Genomic DNA, 21,180 nt, shown 5'->3' with positions numbered 1-21,180 from the left:
GAAGAGTGACAAAACTAGTAAAGACTGAAAATATCATTGGGAAAGAACTATACACTATAAATCCCAAGGAAGTTACAAGTGAAACTATTTCCTGAACTGTAGATAGCTTAGAGTTCTTATTTCTGTAAAATCAAAGCTTTTAGAAATTTCTCAGCTAGTAAGGCATGGTTTCAGGTAAGCTTTGTTTTTTTTTTAATGTTTATTTATTTTTGAGAGAGACAGAGAGAGAGAAAGAGCAGGGGAGGGGCAGAGAGAGAAGGAGACACAGCATCCAAACCAGGCTCCAGGCTCTGAGCTGTCAGCACAGAGCCTGACACGGGGCTTGAACCCACAAAATGTGACATCATGACCTGAGCCAAAGTTGGACGCTTAATTGACAGAGATACCCAGGTGCCCCAGGCAAGCTTTTAAATGTTTCATGTTAAAAATAACACAATGTTATGGTGTTCTAATATTCATAACGGGCCTTCATATAATATTTCATCAGATCCTCATAACAATTCCTTCAAAGTAGTGGGAAAGAGATATTTTTTATTATACACTCATGGAAAATAGATGGTAGACAGTATACATGATTTGTCCAAGTACACAGAACTGAGTTTCCCTTGGGTCCTTTTTTATCTCACACCTTTCATCCATTCCATTCTGCCAACAAACACATTACCCTCTGTATCCAAAGACCTGCCTTCAAGGAGCTACTTCCTAGCATTATGCTCTCAACTTAAATCAATATAAAAAGCAGTCTTATGGGGAGCCTGGCTGGCTCAGTCAGTAGAGCAACTGACTCTTAATCTCAGGGTCCTGAGTCCAAGCCCCACTTTAAACAAACAAACAAAACCAAAACCAAGACAGTCTTGTGATGATAATGTGTCAACACAAAAAGTCTTATGAAAGAAGCAATTATACTTTCTATAAAACTCTGTAATTCAAAAAGGTATTAAAGTTTTTTTAAAGTTACATTCAAACAATATTTGTGATTGAATAAAAGATAAATGTTCCATTTTATTTTTTATTTCTTGGGGGAAAAAAGACAAGGTAATTAAGACTATCTATAAAGAACTAGTAGGGGCGCCTGGGTGGCTCAGTCTGTTGACCATCCAACCTCAGCTCAGGTCATAATCTCATGGTTTGTGGGTTCAAGCTCCACATCAGGCTCTGAGCTAACAGCTCAGAGCTAGAGCCTACTTTGAATTCTGTGTCTCCCCTCTCTTTCTGTCCCTCCCCAACTTGTACTCTATCTCTATTTCTCTCTCTCTCAAAAATAAATAAACATTAAAAAAAAGTGTCTTAAAAAATATATACGTTTTACTGGGTACTTGCAAATGCAAAAAAAAAATACATGAAATTAAAATAACACCAGATAAAATCAGACAAACCTTAAAGCTTCTCATACAAACCCTAAGTGGCTTTTACAAGGAAAGGTAGTTCTTTAAACTCATCTTGAAACTAGGAAATATATTCAATGCATATTCATATATAAAAAGTAATATTAAATTTTATGAAAACATAAGTCAACTAATATATTGGTTATGTGCTTTTTCTCCACAAGTCACCATTCCAGTAAATATGCACAGAAAATCTCAACCAAATTTACCCCCAGAAAACACCTGCCAGTGTTAAACTGTGGGATAAGTCAAGATATACAATTATATAAACATTTTTCAAGTAATTAGCATATAACTGTCTTTATTTTTCCTCTTCTTCTGCCCCAAAACACAGTCTTTCTTTATATAATTGATTTTAACACACTCAAGTCTTAACCTTCACCTGACAGCACCACAAAAGTCTCAACATACACAAAGTAAGGATTCCTATCCCTACCCAGCGTATTGAAAAGATTCAAAGGAATAAATGGATACAATACCTACTTTTTCTCCCTTCACTCAAACTGAAGATAGAAATATATGCTGCTTAACTCTAAAATTCACTTAAACAATAGTCATTAAATATTTAATGTTTTTGCTGTGTTCTATGCTGTTTTCAAGGTGTGGTTCATACAATAAAAAATATTTCTTTTTTTTTTTTTTTAACATTTATTCATTTTTGAGAGTGAGAGAGACAGAGCATGAGTTGGGGAGGGGCAGAGAGAGAGGGAGACACAGAATCCAAAGCAGGCTCCAGGCTCCGAATTGCCAGCACAGGACCCAACGGCGGGGCTCGAACTCACAGACTGCGAGATCATGACCTGAGCTGAAGTCGGACGCTTAACCGACTGAGACCCCCAGGTGCCCCTAAAAAATTATTTCTAAAATTTACGTAAGAAAAATAATTTCACATGGGGAGCCTGAGTGGCTCAGTTGGTTCAGCATCTGACTCTCGATTTCAGCTCAGGTGATGATCTCAGGGTTGTGAGACTGAGCCCCACATCTTCCCTTCTCCCTCTGACCCTCCCCTGTGTGCACACATGCGCTCTCTCTCAAAAAAAAAAAAAAAGAAAAGAAAAAAAAGAAAAAAAAAGAAAAGAAAAGGAAAGAAAAAGAAAAAACTAGAGAAGAAACGGCTACTTGTAGGCCGTTTCAGTTTTGGCAGTCTTAGACTGCACACATGGAAAGCCTGCTTCTATCATTCTCTTTCTAAAGATTCACAACTACACATCTTTTGGCATGTACTTTTAAGGTTTACCAAAAACTTTTTTAAAAATCTAAACATGTTTCTACCATCATCTAGCTATTTCAAATCCTGACCATTATTTTTTTAATTAGGGAAATTATTTGATAAGTAAAAAAAAAAAATCCACAGGCTTTGATAATAATACCTTTTTTTAGAAGGTAAGGACAAAATACTTGTAAATACGAGGAAACTACTGAGGAAACTGGTAAAAATGTCATCACCACCAATGGAATACTTTATCCAGTGCTGTGCAATAGAACTTTCTGCAATGATGGGAATGTTCAGTATCTGTGCTGTCCAATACCTAGCCCACAGCCAAATGTGACTACTGAGCACTTGTAATATTGTTACTATGACTAAGCAACTGACTTTTAAATTTTAATTAATTTTAATTACTATTAATTTAGATTTAAATAACCACTGGTAGATAGCGGCTACCATATTAGAGCACCATATCAAGACTGAACTGTAAGTGATTCTTCTAAATATTCGAAAATGTTCTTCTCTAGTTTTTAGAAATGGAAAAAGGGGAGCCTGGGTGGCTCAGTCAGATGAGCTTCTGACTTCGGCTCAGGTCATGATCTCATGGTTCGTGAGTTCGGGCTCTGTGCTGACAGCTCAGAGCCTGGAGTCTGCTTCAGATTCTGTCTGTGTCTCCCTCTCTCTCTGCCCCTCCCCTGCTCACGCTCTGTCTCTCCCTCTCTCTCAAAAATAAATACACATAAAAAAAATTAAAAAAAATAAAAAGAAATGGAAAAAAAAAACCCTCAACTGTGTTGTATAGGGTATGTTCATTTCAGAAAAATTGCTCCAAATTTGGAGGGGAACTATTTTATCTTTGAGTAACTTTCAAGTTTATGTTTGGTGGGGGGAAAAAAGAAAGATTTATTTTACCATCCTTAATGTATCATAGGGCTTATACAAGGAAACAGTCTTGGGTTTTGGAGAACTGTATTCTAAACATTTTCAGATTGCACTGATATTGCCTGCTATTTAAAAGTTTCAATTTACTTTACTTTGTTCAGCTGGGTAGAACATGTACTATTATAACTAAAACCTCAACAGAAGATAGGGAAAAAAAGAAATTTATTTTATTAACAACTTTGATAGTCTTGATCCTTACAAACCTCTTTTGCTATCAACTGTTTTTGTTTATTATTTTAAGAAAAACAATGAGCAAGCCTTAATAGCAAGACAAAAATTTTAACTAAGCATGTAGGGGCACCTGAGTGGCTCAGTTAGTTAAGTGTCCAACTCTTGATTTTGGCTCAGGTCACAATCTCAGTTTGTGAGTTCGAGCCCTGCATCAGGCTCTGAGCTGACAATGTAGAGCCTGCTTGGGATACTCTCTCTTCCTCTCTCTTGCCCTTCCCCAACTCAAATACTTACTCTCTCTCTCTCTCAAAAATAAATAAACATACTTTAAAAAAAAAAGTTTTTACTGAGCATGTAATATAACGTATATGAAAAAAGCCTGCTATCTAGTCTAAAGTGAGTATAGAAATAGAAGACATTAGGGGTACCTGGGTGGCTCAGTCAACTAAGCATTTGACTCTTTGTTTAGGCTCAGGTCATGATCTCACAGTTCATGAGTTCAAGCCCCTCATCAGGCTCTGTGCTGACAGTTTGGACCCTACTTGGAATTCTCTCTCTCCCCCTCTCTCTGCCCACCCTGTCTCTGTCTTTCTCAAAATAATTAATTAAAAAATAAAGTTAAAAAAAATAGACATTATATAACATTAATATAAACTTCGTTAAGCAGCTTTCTCAAGTTGGATAGGCACTGATGAATTTAGATATTTACTTTTACTTTACATGCAAATAAAGTGATAGAAATAATTTCCTGATCTGTACAAACACTGGTATCCGGGCTAAAAGTTGTTTTCCTGATTTCTACATCCAAGGTAGAAAAAGAAAGGAAAACAGGCAGCGTGAATAAATATGGATTCCAATCCCAAGCAGTATTTTTGGTGCATCGCATTCACTGAATGGCTCCTGTCCTCGGTTTCAACTGCGTCTAAGCTGGGCATGCAGTAAAATACCTGATGTGCTTCTTTCCTTGCTGTTCACAGAGAATATGAAGGCAGTAGCTGTAATTATTCTGCAACTGCACATTAATCCATGCTAAAATACACTGGAATTAGTAAAAATGATGGAACTTCCTATCCTTAAAACTGACAACTGACAGGCTCCCTGAAATAAAGTGTTCACACAACTTACAGAACTGAAAGAGTCCTACAGGTTCACCAATTCAAAGTCATCAGTTTTTATTTTGACTGTTGTAATTTTTTTAATGTTTATTTAGTTTGGAAGAGAGACAGAGCATGAGTGGGGGAGGAGCAGAGAGAGAGGGAGACACAGAAATCCAAGCAGTCTCCAGGTTCTGAGCTGTCAACACAGAGCCTGATGCAGGGCTCGAACTCATGAACCGCGTTATCATGACCTGATCCAAAGTCAGATGCTTAACCGACTGAGCCACCCAGATGCCCCGAATGTTTATAATTTTTTGATCAATAAAAGCAAGATTATTAATGCCTAGGTTCTATATGCTGGCACTGTTTGGCTTTGGAGATCTCATCAGGCTTTCTGGTAGGTTAAGTAGACCTCTAATTCAATACCTGCTGTTGATTATTTCAATCCCTGCTGTTAGAATCAGAAGGCCCCTATCTACACCAGAGAAACTCAGAAAGTTAGAAAGTGATGAAGGCTAGGAATAAAGCAAATTACAGTTTTTCAGTTTAAAACCTCTCACTTTGTCATATACAACGTAGAGCCGAAGTGAGATTTCCCTTAAGAGAGCTTCCTTAAATGCTAAACAAAACCAAAAGCAAAAACAAAAAAGCATATATAATCTTTTAAAGCCTTAAAAATGAATTACCAGGATTCTAACTTTTCGGCACCCTCTCCAAGTCACTACTCTCTTCAATTAAACAACTCATTGTCAGTACTACTACTTGAGATAAAACCAAATAAAACAAAGGTCATTTAAAAAGCACTTCTTGTATGGTCAATGATTTCACATTTCTTATAAAACAAATTTACATTTCCATAACTTACTAAAATGTATCAATAATTTCACCTTCCTTACTGCAAAACACACACACACACACACACACACACACACACACACACACAAAACTATCACCCCCTCAAAACGAATTACTTTATTTGAAATGTTTGTCCTTATTGTTATGTATGATTGAAACTTCTCTAGAAAAGTTTTAATCCAGTCAACTCACAAAATTTTTAAACAACGAACGTAAGCCCGATTACATGAAGTTTCCCTACAGCTCGTAATTCTGTTGATAATAAAAACCAGGCAAATGAAGCACAACCGGCTGTTAGACTTGGTGAAATATTTTAAAAATGTAAGTATATGTAAGCTGCATGGTTTCCCCAACTTTACCACCCCACTCTTTCAACACTAATTAGCACTTCTCAAAATCTTTACTCACTGGTTCATAGGTTTCTGCTTTAGAGCCATAAATGGTCACCCAGCAGAGGAAGAAAGTGGTAGACTGCTAGTCGGTATTGAAACATTCTTGAGGTTAATATATACACAATATCCAAAAATGAACTAATCACTTGGGGGAAGTAACATAAAGAAGAGCTTCATTTGAGAAAAATTATATGCTGTTTTGGCTGTACTTTTATATCTCTAAATTCTTTAGGAAATTCAACTCAAATTGTAGCAACACAAAGAGACAAAGCTTTTAGGAATTACTATTAACCAAATTAAAACATGTTATCTGAATATAATTATGGGGAAATTTTACTTTTTTTTAATGTTTTTTATTTATTTTTTGAGACAGAGAGTGACAGAGCATGAGCAGGGGAGGGGCAGAGAGAGAGGGAGACACAGAATCTGAAGCAGGCTCCAGGCTCTGAGCTGTCAGTACAGAGCCCAACGCGGGGCTCAAACTCAGAGACTGTGAGATCATGACTTCAGCCGAAGTCGGACGCCCAACCGACTGAGCCACCCAGGCGCCCTGGGGAGATTTTACTTTTTATCAAAATCAGAGTGCATCTTAGTCCTCTCAACAAATGCCAATCGAAAATTTGCCACTTACAAGATAGCCTTTAAAAAAAGCAAAACAGAAACATCTCACTTGAACAAGCCAATAATTAAGACAAGCACCTAAGTTCACAGCTTTTTTTTTTTTTAAGGGTTTCATGTTCCATAGCTAAAAGACTGAAATGAAACTATTCCCATCCAAACCTTCAAATATCCAATGCAGGCTATGAAGACTGATGAGGCAGTTAGCAATGTAACAAGTTAAAAAAAATAAGTTTGGGGTGCCCAGGTGGCTGAGTCAGTTAAGCATCTGACTTGATTTCGGCTCAGGTTCTGGTTTCATGGTTCGTGAGTTTGAGCCCCACATCAGGTTCTGCACTGACTATGCGAAGCCTGCTTGAGATTCTCTCTCTGTCCCTCACTCTCTGCCCGCACACCCCCCGCCCCACCGCCCCACACTCTCTCTCTCAAAATAAATAAACTTAAAAAAAATTAGATCCAATAACTAAACATGCTATCATTAATAACAAAAACTAGGTTTCAGATAGCATATATTTTCCTCTGTTAAAACTTTTCCATGAATGTTAAGGGAGTTTAAATAATTATTACTGCTATTTTTTCTTAGAAACCTTGAATGATTTCATCATTAACAAGAAATCTGGTCTACTGCTTTCAACAATACATTACATAACCTTCATCTTCATTTAGAATTCTGGCATATATTTATTATATACCTTGGGCAATCTCACAACTTTAGTTTGCCATAGCACAATTATCTACTTTACACCAAGGTTGTGAAGTTTAGTTAATTATGCTTATAAAATTTTTAGACATACACAGATGAAAGACATGGATAAGGCACTGATATATCTAACTGCATGTACTTAATGAAAAAATGCAACTTACAAACATTTAACAGCCACAGTCTGAATGAATCTTAAAGACACTATGCTAAATGAAATAAGGCAATGCTTATTGACTTATTTTAAGGGTTGTGTCCATCCCCTGTCCCCTAATTCATTTGTTGAAATCTAACCCCCAATGTGATGGCATTTGAAGGTGGGGATTTTGGGGGGGGGGGGGTGGTGATTGGGTCACGAGAGCAGAACCCTCCTGAATGGAATTAGTGCCCTTATAGAAGAGAACCCATAGAACTTCCTTGTTCCTTCCACCATGTGAAATTATAGAAAAAGACAGCCATCTATGAACCAGGAAGCAGGCCCTAACCACATACTGAAGCTGTCCACACCTTGATCTTGGGACTTCCCAGCCTCCAAAATTGTGAGAAACAAATTTCTATTGTTTATAAGCCACCCAGTCTATAGTACTTTGTTATAGTAATCCAAACAGGACTAAGACAGCCAATCACAACAAGACAATATATGAGAGGTACACTGAATAGTCGAATTCATAAAACAGAAAGTAGAATGGTGATTTGCCAGGGGCTAGGGGAGGGGCAAATGGGAAGTTATTGTTTAATGGGTACACAGTTTTAATTTTGGAAGATGAATGATGTATGGTGGTGATGACTGCACAACAATGTAAATGTACTTAAGGCCACTGAACTGTATATTTAAAAGTAGTTAAAACATTAAATTTAATGTTATGTATATTTTGCCACAATAATAAAAAATTAACAAGTGGAAATCTTATATAAATCATAAACCAATCTTAAAATTTTTCTTTCACTAATACACACATTAAAACATTAATCAAATCAAGCAATTCACTTGTTCATTAACTATTGAGTGTTTTCTCTGTGCTGGAAATATGGCAGTGAAAAATACAAAATCTCTGTCTTCACAGAACTTATGCAGAAATAGCAAAGGCCTACAAAACAACAAAAAAGACAAATTTTATCCTTTCTCATAGTGACAAGTACTACAATGGAGGGTAAAGAGATGGAGTGGTGGCAAGGAAGGCCTCTCAGAGAAGATTACTGCCCAGACACCAGAATGCAGTAAGAAGAAACACTTCAGGTAGAGACAATAGCAAGTGCAAGGGTCCTAAAGCGGAAAGGCTTAGGTGTTTTAAAAAAATGAGGGGCGCCTGGGTGGCTCAGTCGGTTGGGAGGCCGACTTCGGCTCAGGTCATGATCTTGCGGTCTGTGAGTTCGAGCCCCGCGTCGGGCTCCTTGCTGACTGCTTGGAGCCTGGAGCCTGCTTCAAATTCTGTGTCTCCATCTCTCTCTGCCCCTTCCCCATTCGCACTCTGTCTCTCTCTGTCTTTCAAAAATGAATAAATGTTAAAAAAAAAAAATTAAAAAAAAAATGACAAGAAGGCACAGTGCTGGTGCACAGTAAGTTATAAGTCAGTGGTAAGAGAGTTAGGCGCAGATCACAGAGGGCCTGAAAAGCAACAGCAATAGTTTGAATATTATTCCAGGTGTGCTGAAAGCCACATGGGATGCTTTCACTAAGGGAGTGATCTGATTAAAACAAGCAAAGACACCCTAATTACTCTATACAGAATAATCTTGGAGATAGGAGAGGGAGAGATTAATCAAAACACAGAGATCAATTTAGAGAACAACTGTTTGTGGAAATGAGATGACAATCATGGTAGCCATGTCAATGGTAGAAGTGGTTGGATATTTGTCGCTGATGGACTGAGAAAAAAAGCATCATAACAGTCAAGGATGACTCCAAGGTTTTGGTTAGATCAATTGGGTGAACAATGCTGCCAAACACTGAGGAGGAGGACACTAGGGTAGGAATAGGTTTGGTGGTGTTGTTGGTGACAGTATTAAGAAACCAAGAATTTGGTTTTGGCAACGTTAAGTACGCAAGTGAAAAGTTTCAGGAGAGACGACACAGTGAACTGTGACAAATGGTGCTGGACAACACTTAATCTGAGGGCTGACAAATGACCATGGGATTTAGTGAGGGAAATTCATTGGTGCCCATGACAAGACTGCTGTCAGTCGAGTGATGAAGACAAAAGCATAAATAAAACAAGTAAAGCAAAGAAAGTGTGACGAGGCCATGCAAGTGGCATATACGGACAACTCTTTGAAGGAGTTTTGCTATAAAGGACTCTACAGAAATAGTACTATAGCTAAAGAGGGATGTGGGATCTTGAAATGCTTTTGTATTAAAATGAGGGAACAGTACAGCATGTATATATGCTGATGAGATGAGAAAAAAAATGAATGATGATAGGGAAAATTACAGAAGCAAAATCAATGATTACTAAGCATCAAATAAATGCATAAATCTGTCCTTTGCCGCTAGAAATGCAAAGATAATAAATATACAACATGTAACTAATCTAAGGATTATATGGAAACTATATTGAAAATCAGAGGGGAATATAGTATATACATAATTAAATTAAAAATCCCTTAGAAACAGTATTATTTTATAATAGAGGCTGTCATGCTAAAAAGATTATGCAAAGCAATGTTGATCATTTTATGATGTGACAGCAATGTCCTTCTAAGCTATACACATGCAGCTGCACAATTTAAAAATAATGCCATACACAGCTTTTATTTGATTATGCACAGTGGTGCTTAAATAGGATCAACATTAGATAAAGAGTAAAGCCAGCAATTTTTAAAAACATCTCCATTGTACTTTCCCTTTTTCCTTCTCTGTATTGACCCATTTCCACTTTTGGACTTCCAGCACCCTCTTCTGTAACTCACCACTCTACTCAAAACAGAAAGCAATACTCATATCAATCATTGACACAAATCTTCATCATTTCTCATTATTTTCTGTAATGTTCCCTTGCCTCCTTAAAAAAGTTAAGAATTAGATAGTTGTAAGAGGTGATGGGGATGAAAGTGTGCACTGGCTGTGATGAGCACCGGCTGTTGTACAGAAGTGCTGAATCACTATCTAGCACACCTGAAACTAATGTTACACTGCATGTTAACTGGAATTTAAATAAAAACTTAAAATAAAAAGAATTCGACAGTTATAAAGACCATTGAGGACATATTAGTGTAAATTAATATGTTATTCAAACACATTTGCATTTTAAGCTTTTTTCCCTCCAATTGTAAGATTTTTTATTCCTTCTTATTTTTATATTCTGTCCCGTTAAAACATAAGATATGAGATAATACACTTACGTACATAATAAACAAAATAAAAATAAGAAATTGAGAGAAAAATAACATTAGGCCAAAAATAAAGTTAGTTTCAAAAATGCATGCCACAAAGCCCTGTACTCTTAGTTATGGTAGGGGGAAGGGGCAACCAAAGAGATAGGGGTTTCAGTTTCCTGATAGCCAAATGCAAAGAAGAAATGACTGTCATAGGCAGCTTTTACTGATTTATATTATTCACAGTACTCATAAAATTAAATCATTTTCTTGAAGAAAGCTCTTTTTGTTACTGAGACCTAAGAAAAGTCATTCTATTGAGTTGTCAAAAATATTCCAGCAATAACTAATCATTTTTGAACAAGGATTTCTTTAACATTCCTCCCAGACTGGCCAATGGCATAGTACTTAAGAGTCTTTCAGCAGCTAAACAGGGTTCAAGTATGTCACACACAACTTTAATTCAAGGATAAGATATGGAATATCCAGAGCAGTATTCTACCTATTACAGGTATTCCTCCCCAAAATATATTGTTAGAAATCACAATTAATTTTTAAACTTGAGATAAAATTCACATAACATAAAATTCACCATTTTAAAGTATATAACTCAGTGGTGTTAATAGATTCACAATGTTGTACAACCACTATTGAATTCCAGAACATTTTCATCATCCCACAGAGAAACACCATACCAATTAAGCAGTCATTGCCCATTCTCCTCCCCACTCTCCTTCTCAGGCCTTGGCAACCGCTAATCTACTTTCTGTCTCTATGAATTTGCCTATTCTGGACATTTTCACATAAATGGAATCATATAATATCTGACCTCTACCGTGTGGCTTCTTTCACTTATCATACTGTTTCCAAGGCTCATCCATACTATAGCATGTATTGGTACTTCATTCTCTTATATGTATTAATAATAGTCAATTGTACGTGCATTTTTTTTATCCATTCATTGGTTAATAGGAATTTAGGTTGTATCTACCTTTAGGCTCTTATAAATAATGCTATGAACATTCATATACAAATTTTTGTGTGTACAAAAAGTGTCAGTTTTCTTAGATAAATACCTAGAAACAGAGATTTTGGGTGATATGGTGACTATATTTAACTTATTAACTGCCAAACTGTTTACCAAAACAGCTGTAGCATTTTACATTCCCACAAGCAGTACATGAGATTTTCAATTTTTCACATCTTTGCCAACCCTTGTTATTTTCCATTATTTTTTATAGTCATCTTAGTAGATATGAAGTATTATCTCATTAGAGCTTTAATTTGCATTTCCTGGTGGCTAATGATGTTGAGCACTTTGTCACGTGCTTATTGCCATTTGTACATCTTCTTGGAGAAATGTTCGAATCCTTTGCCTATTCCTTAATTGGCTCACTTATCATTTTGTTGTAAAGTTTTGTTCACAATGAATTTTTAAGGATTTTCATCTATTACCAGTTGTCAGATTAGGAGTGAAAAAATAAAATAAATTATAATATGTGCAAATGAAGATAGAAGATCAAAACTACTTTAGGACAGGGGCGCCTGGATGGCTCAGTTGGTTAAGTGTCCGACTCTTGATTTCAGCTAGGTCATGATCTCACAGCTCGAGGGTTCGAGCCCCACATCGGGCTCTGTGCTGACAGCACGGAGCCTGCTTGGGATTCTCTCTCCCTCTCTCTCTCTGCCCCTCCCCTGTTCACTTGCTCTCTGTTTCTCAAAAATAAATAAATAAACATTTAAAAAACTACTTTGAGGCAGAAAACACATCTCCATATTACATGGAACTACTGTATAATAGTTACTAATATCAACACAAATCCTTGCACTGCTTGTTTATTTTCTTCTTCCTCAATACCAAATGTATTGCCTAGTTAATGAACAGTTGGTATCCATAAAGAGGCATATTGTTTTAACATTTCAACAAAAACTGGCAATTGTCAAATAATTAGAAAAAAAAGATGGATATTAAGACAGCTTGAAACATTTCAAAAGAAACTAACAAATAAATAGATTATAGCTTGAAAAAGTAAAGCATATAATATTTGCATGCTCACTGAGTTCTCCATGCAGACTTAAAAGCTTTAAAAAAAAAAAGTTAATAGCTCTTATTTGTAGCTTTAAAGGCAATGCTAAGTTTGACTCTTTCAATAGTGACCAAAGATTTTATTCCAGTGTCTGGATTACTCTGGTCTGAATAGGCAACACTTTTCTTTAAAGTTCTAGGAATGGAAGATACTGACCATCAAGCTAGTTAACCAAATGCAGTCACAAGCTTAAATTTATGGTAAGAAGGATGGTGAAAAGAACACTTCTGAGTTTCTTAAGAATGCGATTCTTATGGATGGAATTTGAAACAAATATAATACTGCCTTTGCTGGGGGAAGAGGGCAAGAACATGAGCGCTCCTAATAAGTTTCACCACTTCAATATCTAAGTTATATTAGATATAATTTTAATTCACTATTGCCATAGTAAATGAATTTTATTATTCCATTTACTATTTTTTTCCTTATAGGATTTTTGTGACCTACCCCCTAACATTACTTGGCATGATCTCTGTTCTATCCAGTGATGCACAGGCAGCATTTATCAAGCAACAATTAAGGTATGTGATCTATTCCATAACCAATTATGTCCTGACTTATAATTTCAATCTATATGTGTGATATTATCAATGATACACAGAATTAATGTCACCCAGCCTTGTTCTCAAAACAATGCATAAAGCTTTAAATTTAAAAAATGATTCTAATTCTCAAACTGTTAATGAATTAAACAAACATAAAAATTGGAATATTTCAAAGGGAACACCTGCCTTCAGTTTCTAAAAAATATTGAGAAGTGAGCTATTCAAGATTAAACAATGATTGTTTTTACAGCAACCCAAAGAATAACCAACATACTACAAAATGTGCAGACTGTGTTCTTCCTTTCTTATCATATACTTAAACAAAATAGGTAAAAAAGTTTCATTACATGAAAACAGGTTTAATGCTGTACCCACTTGATCAACAAGTTTTCTAATATTAAGCAGAAATAGTATGAAAAGATGCAAATGTTTGCATTTTTTTAAGTTGGTAGATTTAGAATTTTTTAAAACAAAAATACATAAAAAAGATGCTTACATTTCTCATGATAAAAATATTTTTGACTCCATATGTTAAAAATGACTTCACTTTTCTAATTGCTTTATAGTCACTGTATTTCAAAAATGTATATGAATTAAAATTTCACCATTTTCAGCAATTAATTCACCTGGGAGATCATCTTTTTTTGTGCTTTAACTTAATCCAAAGAAAGCAGGTCAGTTCATTAAGATACAAAAATGTTCCATGACAGGGGTGCCTGGCTGGCTCAGTCAGTAGAGCATGCAGCTCTTGATCTCCAGGTTGTAAATAAGTTCAAGCCCTGTGTTGGGTGTAGTGATTACTTTAAAAAATAAAATAAACTAAAATCTTAAAAAAAGAAGGTCCATGATACAACAGTAAGCCTTGTGGAGTGTCTGATACATAGGTTTTCAATGTACGTCTACTAAACTAAGTTGTATATTTTATCTGTGCTTTAACTTCCTCTGATATACAATACCAGAATGTAGAGAATAAAGATTCTGATCTTTAGTTGAAACTTTAAAACTTAAAATGTTCTGGGTCACCTGTGTGACTCAGTTGAGCATCCAACTTTGGCTCAGGTCATGATCTCACGGTTCATGAGTTCTAGTCCCACATCGGGCTCACTGCTGTCAGCACAGAGCCTGCTTTGGATCCTCTGTTCCCCCCTCTCTCTGTACCTTCACAGCTTGTGCTCTGTCAAAAATAAATAAACATTGAAACAAGAAAAAAAAACTTAGAATGTTCTTACTTAGAAATCAATTTCACTTTAGAATATGGACAATTTGATTCCAGTATTTTACTTCTTAAAAAATTTTTTAAAGGACACTTGAGTTTTTTAAGTTTATTTATTTTAAGAGAGAGAGAGAGGGAGGGGCAGAGAGAAAGGGAGAGAGAGAATCCCAAGCAGGCTCCACGCTGTCAGTGCAGAGCCTGACACAGGGCTCAATCCCACAGATCCTGAGATCATGACACAAGCTGAAATCAAGAGTTGGCTGCTCAACCAATTAAGCCACCTAGTCACCCCTCATTCCAGTATTTAAATATGATTTCACTGTATAGAAGAGGGCAATAGATAAAAAAGCAGAGTAATACTCAATTTGAAAGGCTCTCCAATATATCATCCTGAGGAAAAAGTGATCCCCATTAAATGACATTTTCCTGTCATTTTTAGCCCCAAGACACTTTTTACCCTTTCTCTGTCTTCTCTCCTTTTATCTAGAAAAGAGCAACTTCTCCTAACTTCTGCCATCTCTCCTCTGACCCCAGTGCCAACTTCCAGCACTCCCTACACCCTGTAGATAAATGTGGTGATCTTAACACCCCATCAGATGCTGTGCATATCTTTATCACTAATTAACTTATTCCTATTGTTAGGATCTTCTTTTTATTAATCTGTTTCCTTTCACTAGACTCCAAGTTTCATAAAAGTAATGGTTATGTCTAATATATAACGGATACTTGTAGTGCAATAAAAAATAATCTAATATATAACAGATACTTGTAGTATAATAAAAAATAAATATATAGTCTCTATCTCTGGTTCCTGACACAGAGCTCCAAAAAGTTCTGGAATTTAAATTTACTACGTCTATATGTTGGTGAGTGGACTCATGGGGAAGGTAGGTAGATAACTTCAGGATGGGGGTCAGTCACCAGAGAAAAACCAACCATTCAATTAGAGGGTTAGAACTTCCAGCTCCACTACCTCCGAAGACAGGTGAGGGACTTGAGATTGAATTTGTCAACAATGCCTATGTAATCAACGATACCTATGTAACCTTCATAAAAACCCCTAAATGATAGGAGTTAGGGAGCTTACAAGTTAGTGAACAGATCCATATGCCAAAAGCATCATATATACTAACTCTATGGAGACAGAAGATCCTGTGCTCAGGACCTTTCTAGACATCACCCTATAATATACTTCTTATTGTGCCTGTCCATCTGTATCCTTTATTATAAACTGTGACAGTAAGTAGAACACTTTCTTGAGTTCTATTAAGTCCTCAGGGAGGGGGTCGTGGGAACCCATGATTTATAGTTGGCCAGGCAGAAATGTGGGTAGCCTAGGGACCCCATTTGCAGCTGGCACTGGAAGCAGGCAGCAGTCTTGTGGGAGTGAGCCCTTAACCTGTGGGATCTGCACTGTGTCAGAATTGAATTAAATTGCCAGAGACTCACTGGGTGTTGGAAAATTGATGAATTTGTTGTTTTGGGAAAAAATACTCAATACATTTATTTTGGGAAAATGAATAAATGAGTGAAAAGTTAATTAAAAAAGAAGTAAACCAGGCCACCTGAGTGGCTCAGTTGGTTGAGCATCCAAATCTTGATTTCGGCTCAGGTCATGATCCCAGGGTTGCGATATTGAGCCCCATGTCAGTCTGCTTGGGATTCTCTCTCCCTCTGCCCCTCTTCCTCACTCATGCTTGCTCACTCTCTCTCTCTCTCTCTCTCTCGCTCTCTCAAATAAAAAATAAAAAAATAAAAAATAAAAAGAAGAAAAGCATATTTAATTTATTCACATTATAGTCATTCTTACATTAATTTTTAGAGCTTGTTTTTCCTTTATTGCTATTCATTTACATTTAATTTCTCTACATAGACAATGCTTGCTTTTTTTCTCTTATAATTATTTTAACATAAGTACTCTCTTTTAAACTGAATACTGCTTTCAAGTTTGCCAAAACTTAAACCAAAATATATTATCAAAATCAAAATCAAAACCAAAAAGTTGATTTCTCCTTTATGAAAGACTGAGAATTTAGCATGGACTTACGTGCCTCTTATTTTATTTTATTTATCATAAGCAACTTGAGAATAAAGATTGTGTTTAATTAGAATTTTCTTTCCCAGAGATTAACAGAGTGCTTAGGACATGAAGTGTACTCATGAGCTAAAAAAGAAAAAGAAATACTGTAAGGGGAAAAAAAGGTCAGAAAAGGATTGTTAATTGGAAAGGAAGAGGGAAAAGATCTTCCTAGAAAACTGGAAAAAAGAGGAATACATAACAGGAGAGAGGAATACTGAATTTGGCCAAAGTATATTTTGAGTAATCTTCAAGAAAATAATTTCAGATAAAAAATCTTTAACAAGCCCTCACAGAGGTAAGTCATGAAAGGAGAACTTGTTGTAAGAAATTTGGAAGGGACCCAAAATGGCCAAAACAATCTTGAAAAAGAGGAACAAAGCTGGAAAGTTAACACTTATTTTTTTTAAGACTTACTACAAAGCTACAGCAATCAAAGCAGTGTGATAATGGCTTAATACTAGATATTTATTTATTTTTTTAATGTTTATTTATTTTTGAGAAAAAGAGAGACAGAAAGCGAGCAGGGGAGGAGCAGAGAGGGAGGGACACAGAATCCCAACCAGGCTCCAGGCTCTGAGCTGTCAGCACAAAGTTGGATGCTTAACTGACTGAGCCACCAAGGTGCCCCAATACTAGATACTGAAATGAATACTATATCAATGAAATGAAATTGGGAATCGAGAAACAAACCTTTACTTGTGTGGTTGATGGATACTTGATAAGAGTGCCTAAATACAACAGGTGCCTTTAAAACAAAAAAGTGCTAGGACAACCAGATATCCAAATGTAGAAGAGTGAAGTTGGACCTTTACCTCATACCATGCACAGAATTAACTCAAAATGGATCAAAAATCCAAAAAAAAGGGGCGCCTGGGTGGCGCAGTCGGTTAAGCGTCCGACTTCAGCCAGGTCACGATCTCGCGGTCCGTGAGTTCGGGCCCCGCGTCGGGCTCTGGGCTGATGGCTCAGAGCCTGGAGCCTGTTTCCGATTCTGTGTCTCCCTCTCTCTGCCCCTCCCCCGTTCGTGCTCTGTCTGTCTCTCTCTGTCCCAAAAATAAATAAAAAACGTTGAAAAAAAAATTTAAAAAAAAAAAAAATTCCAAAAAAAAGCTAAAATTATAAAACTCTTGGAAGAAAATATAGGTGTAAATCTTCTTGACCTTGGATTAGGCAATGATTTCTTACATATGATGTCAAAAGTGAAGGCAATCAAAGTTAAAAGCACAAGCAATTAAAGAAAAATAGATAAATTGAACTTTATCTAAAGGTGAAATTTTTGTGCCTCAAAAGACACTGTCAAGAAAGTGAAGAGACAACAGAAATGAAGGAAAATACTTGCAAAGCATTTGTCTAATAAAGAAATTGTATTATATATATAAATATACCTCTTAAAACTCAATTTGTTAAAAACGAATAATGCAATTTTAAAATGGACAAAGAATTTTAATAGAAATGTATCTAAAGAAGATATACAAATGAACCATAAACACACAAAAAGATGCTCAACAACATTAGCCACCAGGGAAATGCAAATCAAGACCACAATGAGATACTACTTCATACCCCTAGATTGGCTAAAATGAAAAAGACAGAAAATAACAAGTGTTGGTGAAGATACAGAGAAACTGAAGCCTCTAAATATTGCTGGTGCGATTGCATGTTGCAGCCACTTTGGAAAATATGTGGTAGTTCCTCAATAAGTTAAACAGAATTACCATATCATACAGTAATTCCTTTCCTATGTACCCAAGAGTATTGAAAATATATGTCACACAAAAATCTACATGTTTACAGTGTAGGTTTTGTGCATGAATGATCATAGCAGCATTTTTCATAACTGTTTAATATTCACAATTATTCAAATGTTCATCACTGATAAACAAACAAAATGTGGTAATCCCTACAATGAAAGATCATTCAGTAATAAAATAAAAGGAAGTGCAGATACATGCTACAACATGGATGAACCTAAATATAAAACACTGTTATGTGAAAGAAGTCAATCACAAAGGCAAAATACTGTAAATTTCCATTTTTATATGAAATTTCCAGAATAGGAAATTACTGGTTTCTAGGGCCCAGGGCAGTGGGAAACCATTAAATTGCTGGTCTCTAGGGGCTGGTTTCCAGGTAGTGGGAAATAGAGAGTGACTTCTAGTTTATATATGGGATTTCTTAATGAGGTGAAAAAAAAAGTCATAAAATTATATAGTAGTGATGGTACAGAACTCTGTAAATATATTAAAAACCATTGAATTGTATTGTATATTTATTTAAAAGGGTGCATTTTACAGGTGAATTATGTATCAACAAACTTAGTTTAAAAAAAAAAAAAAAAACAGTTAAGGGGCACCTGGGTGGCCCAATCGGCCCCATCAATTCTTGATTTCAGTTCAGGTCATAATCCTGGAGTTTTGAGATTGAGCCCCATATTGGGCTCCATCCTGAGCATGGAGCTTGCTTGGGATACTCTCTCTCTCCCTCTGCCCCTCTCCCCCACTCACGGTCTCTCTCTCAAATAAAAAATATATATAAATATAAATAAATAAACAGTTAAGAGATCTGTAGGCAATACTGAGAAGCTCCAACATGTAACTAATAGGTAGGTCCTAAAAAATGGATGGAGTTATAAAGAGGCAACATTTGAAGAGTTAACAACTGAATATCTTTTAGAATTGAAGAAGGAATTCGTTTCTCACATTCAAAGTATAGTTTGTGTCCCAAGAAGGATAAAAATATATATATCCACATCTAGACAAAACATCAAGATGAAATTGCAGAACATTAGGTAGGATAAACAGGAAATCACAAAAGATGTCAAAGAGAAAAAGACATATATTATCTCATAAGGAATACCGACAGACTATTCCTCAGCAACAAGAGAAAACAAAACACAATGAAGTAATAGCTTCAAAACTGAGAAATTGTATACAAAATACAATCATTCCTTAAAGATTAGCTTGTTTATTTTTTTCGTATTTTAGGGGAGGGCAATTTTAATTGTTGATACTGTTTCTTTCTTGATTATTCATTTACTCGGGTTTTTAAAAATCCTGAAGCAATTTTCAAGTATAGATACTTAAAGTTCTTTTAGAAAATTATCTGTTTTACATAAGATTTCAAATTTCATATAAAGTTGTTCATTTTATTTTGTTACTTTTTAGGTGCCTGTGATTTTAGGATTTTTTTTATGTTTTGGTAACTCTTGATGAAAGCAATCCCTTATTATTAATTTCTGTGGTCCTTGATAATATATCTTGCTTTGATATCTACTCAGCCTGAAATTAATATAATCAATCCAGCTTTCTTTTGATTATTTGTCAAGTATACCTTTTATACCCTTTCACTTTTAATCTACCTATGTCTTTATATTTAAAATGAGTTTTTCTTCAATAGCATATAATTGGTTCTTACATTTTTATCTGATCTGTCTCTCTTAATTGAAGTATTTATACCATTTACATTAAATATAATTATTGATATGGCTGGATTTAAATCTACCATCATGATAGTTGTTTTCTATCAATCCTACTTTTTTCCTTTTCCTTCTTTACTTGTCTTCTTTTAGATTAAGTATTTATTTATTTATTATGGAAAAGAGAAAAGATAAAGAGGAAAAGACTCACTTTATGAAACTAGTTTAATTTTGAAAGTAAAACCAAACCAATTTCAGTTGCAAAATCCTAAACACACTGGTAAATCAAATATAGCAAAATATGAAAATACTATTAATAAATCATGATTAAGCAGTTTTTATTCAGAGAATACAAGGATAGCTCTATTTCTGAAAAGCTATTAATGTTAATCACAATATAATGAATTATAAGGAGAAAATTACAGTATCTCCTCAAGAATGCAAAAAAAGTATTCAATAAAATCCAAATATAAGTTTTGAGTAAAAACTCTTCACCAACTTAGTTAAAAAGTAGAAAATTTCTTTAACATGACAACTTACTATTAGTAGTAACAAATAATAATTAAAATGAAGAAGCATTCTCAATAGGGTCAAGAAAAAAACTAAATGTTTGTTCTTACCACTTCTATATAATATTGTCCTTTAGTTCCTAATCAACAAAGAAAGTTAAGAGTATAGGATTTCTGGCTGGCAGCCAAGCTGAAAACCCAGCCAACAATCAGCATCAACCATAAGACATGAGCAAAGGTATCTCCAGATTATTCCAGCTTACGGCTGGGAAGCCACCCCTAGACTCCATCCGAGGCATATGGAGCAGACACAAAGAAACCCTGCTATACTCTGTCTGAATTCCTAACACACAGAAACCGTAAAATATAATAAAATAAGTGTTGTTTTAAGTCACTAAATTTTGGGTTACTCACTGGAACAATGGGGAAAGATTTTTAAATTAAAAAAACATAATCATAAAAGAAAAAACTAACAATTTTTAAATTTCTATACAACGACGTTTTAACCAAAGACAAGGCACTGAGAGAAGATATCGCCAAGTCATATAACTGTAGAATAACAGACAGCCTAAGTTTGAAAAATGGGCCAAGAATAGGAACAAACCACAAAAGAGGAAACTTAGATGACTCATAAACATATAAAAGATATTTA

The 21,180-nt window shown here is 35.4% G+C and overlaps 1 protein-coding gene across 23 annotated transcripts in view; it reads right to left on the bottom strand.

Annotated features, from left to right (window-relative positions):
• BAZ2B (bromodomain adjacent to zinc finger domain 2B) overlaps positions 1-21,180 on the bottom strand; it is a 434,969-nt gene that overhangs the window by 234,486 nt on the left and 179,303 nt on the right. The gene's annotated exons all lie outside the window — the stretch shown is intronic.

The sequence above is a fragment of the Panthera onca genome, chromosome C1 (assembly GCF_046562875.1).
Source record: "Panthera onca isolate mPanOnc1 chromosome C1, mPanOnc1 haplotype 2, whole genome shotgun sequence".
In the NCBI taxonomy this organism is placed as follows: domain Eukaryota; kingdom Metazoa; phylum Chordata; class Mammalia; order Carnivora; family Felidae; genus Panthera; species Panthera onca.
Note: the sequence above shows the minus strand (reverse complement) of the source record. Positions and strands in the feature narration are given on the sequence as shown.